A 5,731-nucleotide genomic window follows, 5' to 3' on the forward strand; every position below is an offset into this window, starting at 1 on the left:
AGCGACAGAAAGGCATGCGCTGTCTTGGAGATCCACTCTGCGATTAGCACCTCCACCCCGATTGCTTGCGGATTCTGGACCCTGGAATAGAACTTCAGCAACTTGACTGCGAATGTGAGCGGGTCTACCTCTGGAAAAAAATACCAAGCTCTGTTAGTTCTCAAAAGACTTGCAGTAGCCTGGACCAGTCATTGTCACCCAGACTTGTCTTGGACAAATAGTTTGCCTGAAGATTCTTCTGACCAGGCACATAGGCCGCAGATAACTGCAATAGATTGACTTGGGCAGATTTTAGAAACAGAGAAACCTCCTTCAGGAGGGAGAGACTGAGCCTTTTTTCCAGATGTAGGCCACAGTTGTTGCGCTCTCTAACTTCAGCAGGACAGGTTCACCCCAGATGAGGTGACTGAAGTCTAGGAGCCTGAAATGCTGCTCTCAACTCCAGGATGTTGGACATCATTTTGGACCCCTGAAAAAGACCACTGGCCATGAGCCCATGGCTCTTGAAGTAGTGCTCCCCTACTACATTGCTGGTGTCTGACGGCACCACCAGCCGCTAGGTCGTCAGAGGGGAAATTACATTGCAAACATTTTCGTTTCTCCAACCACAAGTTTAGGCCACTGGCCTAAAAACGGGGGCGAGAGTTCAACTGAGCCTACCTGAGCTGCTAGAGTGAGGCTATTTCTATGGATCAATCTGAGACTTGAAGGATGAAAGATCTCCAAATATGGCCAGAAATGCTTGCCTTAAGGAACCACATGTCCATCACCAAAGCTGTACTAATGTCCACAGAGGAGCCACAAAGTGCCCATAAGGCATGTATGGGCGGTACAATCCCAGAATACCAGAAAGCATCATGACATGGAGCTCTTTGCTGACTTACATAGTTACAGAATTCTTGAAATATGTGCTGGACTTACTGGACTGCCACCCAGAAATGCAGAAGCTAACCTCTCTGAAGTGAGCGTGGAAACTGACTCTTGAGGTTCGGTTTCCTTTAACTCAACAGACGTTCATCTTGAGGCAGGAAGTCAAACTGACCACTATTAAATTTAGGCTTGACCTTCCAAGATGAAGAACAATGCAGTGACTGAGTAAATTCAGATTATAAGAGATCACTAACGCAGGATACACCAAATACGAATCACACCGTGGTATGGTAACAACCTCCACGCCTACCAGACTCTGCTGGTAGTCCAAGAAATGAAATTCTCTGCAGTAAAATTCAAAGGACCATAGAGTAATATTGCTAAAAACACCAATTTATGTAAAACAAATATACTAATAAGCAGGGGCGTCACTAGGGGGTGGCTTTTGGGGCTATAGCCCCGAATCTGGGGCCAATAGCCCCGAGTCTCTGCAGGGGTCCCCAAGGGGAGGAGAGGCTCTCTGGGGACCATTATGTAAGTGGGGGGCTCTCTGGGGACCCTGATGCAAGGGAGAGGCTCTCTGGGGACCCTGATTTTAAGGCAGAGGCTCTCTAGAGACCCAGATTTAAGGGGGAGGCTCTCTGGGGACCCTAATGTAAGGGGGGCTCTCTGGAAACCCTGATGTAAGTAGGGGGGCCCTCTGGGTACCCTGATGAAAGGGGGAGGCTCTCTGGGAACCCTGATGTAAGGGGGGCTCTCTGGGGACCCTGATGTAAGGGGGCTCTCTGGGGACCCTGATGTAAGGGGGGCTCTCTGGGGACCCTGATGTAAGTGGGGGGCTCTCTGGGGATATATATACACACACACACACGTATATTACTGTATATACATGTGTATGCCCGCCCAAGCGTATGACTTTCTTTACTACGCTGCTATGGGCTCTAGCCCCAGATCTTTTGTAGACCTAGCAACGCCCCTGCTAATAAGCATTTCAGGGTAACAAAAGCTCACAGACACAACACTGTGGTACACCAGCGGGTATAATGAATTCATAGGCTGTTAGCCCCTCCCTATGCGATTCGTCTATGCAAGGGACATCCTTGGTCCTTTGTATTTTCTTTTGAATACAGTGATTTATTGGTTTTGCAGTTGTGAGACTCTTCACATGCACATTTACGCTATGTGAATGATGGCAAAAATGATTATTATTAGATTACTTTCCCTCCAAGTTGAATAATTTGCTTTATACAGCATAGACTGGTGATATACTGCATCATGGTCGCTAGATGGAGCTGATGATCATAGCATTTACTATGATCATCAGCTCCATCTAGTGGCCATAATGAGATGTTTTATTCTTTATACATGAAAAAACATTTGACCTGGAAAGAAAATAACCTAATAACATTTTGTTTTGACCCCGACTATAATAAAACAAGTGTACATGCAATTTTACAGGATAAATAGCTCTGCATTTTTTTTCTTTTTTATTAATACGGCCCTATGTAATCATTTGTCCAAAAAGTGGACGTGCACTTCAAAATCCACATTTTTTAAACTATCCCTCTGAGGATCGATCAGCTTGGAGGATCAATATATGGTATGACATTGGCAAGAGTGATTGTTAAAAGTGTGCAAGCCCCCTTCTGTTTACTGAAGAGGGTAAAAACATCTGCCTTTTTTCCATGTAGAATTGTACATTTGTTCTGTGCAAATTGGGGCAAAGGCGAATAGTAGTAGGATATTTTTTCTCCAAGTCGAATGTTTTTAATCATAAAGAATAAAGTAAGTTAGGAAAATATGGCATTATGGCTGCTAGATGGAGCTGATGATTATAGTAAATCCTTTGATCATCAGCTCCATATAGTGGCCATAATCCAAAATGTTCCTGATTCAGCAGTCTATTCCATTGGATCTGGAAAGGATACTTTTTTTTCTTCCACCAACTCCCGCAGAATGTCTGCTCCCCCCTTCATTAAAACGGAGGGGGGGTTGCATCTGCCTTTTTCCATGTGGAAATGTACATTCGTTCTGTTCTGTGCTAATAAGGGCATAAATGGATGTTATTAGGCCTTTTTCTCTCCAGGTTGAATGCTTTTCATTCATAAAGAATAAAGTGAGTCAGGAAAATAACAGATTATGTCCACTAGATGCAGCCTATGTTTATTAGTTCCATCTAGTGGACATAATTCAATATTTTCTGATTCACTTGTCTATTCCGTATGAAGAATAGCATTCAACCTGGAGGAAAAATAGTCTAATAACATTCATTTTTTTGCCTCCATTTACATGTGCAGTTTCACAACACGAATAGATCTGCAATTCTTTTTAATCATAGGCTCCATAGATTCTGAGGACTGGGTCTTTTTACACCTCTGTGCCCTAATGAGGAATTGATTTCTGGATGAAGATATCATTTTGCATAACTAACTTTAGTGCATACAGAATAGAATAGAATTTTTTTTATTTTCTACAAGATAAAATGTGACGTCTAAACTTCAGTTTGCACAACATAATAACAATTTCCATAATTTCCACTGGAGGGCAGCAAAACCTATTCTACTGAGCTATGCATGTGATTGCTGTTTTAAGAAACCAGTTAATGTATGAGGACTTAAGTAAGATACATCTAAAGATAGTCATGAATAAGACAAATGTACATTGGTGGGGCTCTCTGCATTAAATTGAAAATAATGTCCAGATGATTTAGTGCAAAGAGAGGTATAACACCAGTGGAGTCTGTATTTCAGTTTATTAAGATTGCCTCTATAAAGTTGTCAGATGGAGCAGGCAATGTATTTACCACTGTATGTTAAATAGATGTACGGAGATAGCTCTATTTCACTGCTTCAATTTAACCGGAATGAAAATAGCTCTACATAAATCCTGCACAATAAGATATTTCAAATCCTTAGCCTGCATAGATGCAGTGAAATCATTAGGGAGAATTGTATTATGTAATTGCATTGAACTGCATATTTAACATGATAATTGTTGGTAATAGTTTAAAGCCCAACTGAACTTTCCATTTAAATCAGTTGAGTGCACCCCAGGTGTGCAAAGTCCTTTTTTGCAAAGCAGCCACAGCCTGAGCAGAAAAGCCTGCCCCCAGCCACCATGCTGAAGAGAATGACTCTTGCTCTCTGTAGGGAAGCAGTGGTCTCTCTGGGTCAGAGTTAAAGCTCAACAATCAGCAGGGAGCATGCACTTCTTTCTTTCTTTCTTTCTTTCTTTCTTTCTTTCTTTCTTTCTTTCTTTCCTTTCTTTCCTTTCTTTCTCTTCTTTTTTTCTTTCCTTTCTTTCTCTTTCTTTCTTTCTTTCTTTCTTTCTTTCTTTCTTTCTTTTCTTTCTCTCTTTCTTTCTTTCTTTCTTTCTTTCTTTCTTTCTTTCTTTCTTTCTTTCTTTCTTTCTTTCTTTCTTTCATTTCTCTTTCTTCTTTCTTTCTTTCTTTCTTTCTTTCTTTCTTTCTTTCTTTCTTTCTTTCTTTCTTTCTTTCTTTCTTTCTTTCTTTCTTTCTTTTCTCTTCTTTCTTTCTTTCTTTCTTTCTTTCTTTCTTTCTTTCTTTCTTTCTTTCTTTCTTTCTTTCTTTCTTTCTTCTTCTTTCTTTCTTTCTTTCTCTTTCTTTCTTTCTTTCTTTTTCTTTCTTTTTCTTTTTTTCTTTTTCTTTTCTTTCCTTTCTTCAGTACATTTCCTTTTTCCTGTCCTCTGCTTTCCTTTCTTTTTCCTTCACTACCTTTCCTTTTCCTTTCCTTTCCTTACCTTTCCTTTTCCTTTTCCATTTTTCCTTTCCCTTTGTTTTCCTTTTCAGTTCCTTTCCTTTCCCTTTTTCTTCCTTAAATATCCTTTTCCATTTTCCTTTTCCCTTCCTTTCTTTCTTTACCTTTCCTTTCCCTTTCTTACCTTTCCTTTTTCATTTTCCCTTTTCCCTTCCTTTCTTTCTTTCCATTTCCTTTCCCTTCCTTACCTTTCCTTTTCCATTTTCCCTTTCCCCTTCCTTTCTTTCTTTCCCTTCCTTACCTTTCCTCTTCCATTTTCCCTTTTCCCTTCCTTCCTTTCTTTCCCTTCCCTTTCCCTTCTTTTCCTTTCCTTTCCTTTCCTTTTTTTAGAGCCACCCCTATATTAGTGCCCTGTCAGAGTCCCTCTTTATATCAGTGTCCCCATCAGAGTCCTGCTTACATCAGGGTCTCCATCAGATTCTCCCTTACATCAGAGATCCTATTAGAGTCCCGCTTACATCAAAGTTACCCCTTATATCAGGGACCCTATCAGCATCCCCCTTACATCAGTCTCCCCATCAGAGTCCAGCTTATTTCAGGGTCTCCCTACATTGGTGCCCCTATCAGGGTTCCACCTTACATCACAGTCCCCACTTATATCTGTCCCCATTAGAGTGCTGCTTACATCAGGGTCCCCATCAGAGTCCCCCCTTTGATCAGAAGCAGAGACAATAGGCATTCACACCTAAGGCTCCATGCACACCAGGAGCTGAAAAAAACTATGGAAAAACGCGGAAGAAACCCCACTCAATATTAGCATTAATTGCCTACATTTTTTACGCTTTTGTGCCAGTGTTTTGCCGGTGTTTAGCAGTGAACAACAGGTTGTTAATGAGCGGGCGGCCTTCCGCGTCTTTAAGAACCAATGACTCAAGACGCATCAGCTGTTCCCCACTGACAGCTGAATGGAAATAAAAGAATGAAAAAAAAACAGCGTGCCCCCCCCCCCCCCCCCCCCCGATCCATACCAGGCCCTTCAGATCTGGTACAGATTTTAAGGGGAACCCCGTACCAAAAAATGGAAAAAAAATGGCGTAAGGTCCCCTCAAAATCCATAGCAGACCCTTATCTGAGCATGCAGTATG

General features: G+C 41.5%; 1 long non-coding RNA gene across 1 annotated transcript; it reads right to left on the bottom strand.

Moving 5' to 3' along the window:
• Nucleotides 1–4,486: 4,486 nt before the first annotated feature.
• LOC141145777 (uncharacterized) lies at nucleotides 4,487–5,346 on the bottom strand. The gene is made up of 2 exons (XR_012244634.1): nucleotides 4,835–5,346; nucleotides 4,487–4,770 (listed from the first exon to the last, which is right to left on the bottom strand). It is a non-coding gene; the product is annotated as an uncharacterized lncRNA (long non-coding RNA).
• Between the last annotated feature and the right edge of the window lie 385 nt (nucleotides 5,347–5,731).

This window comes from Aquarana catesbeiana, linkage group LG05 (assembly GCF_042186555.1).
Source record: "Aquarana catesbeiana isolate 2022-GZ linkage group LG05, ASM4218655v1, whole genome shotgun sequence".
Taxonomy (NCBI): Eukaryota; Metazoa; Chordata; class Amphibia; order Anura; family Ranidae; genus Aquarana; species Aquarana catesbeiana.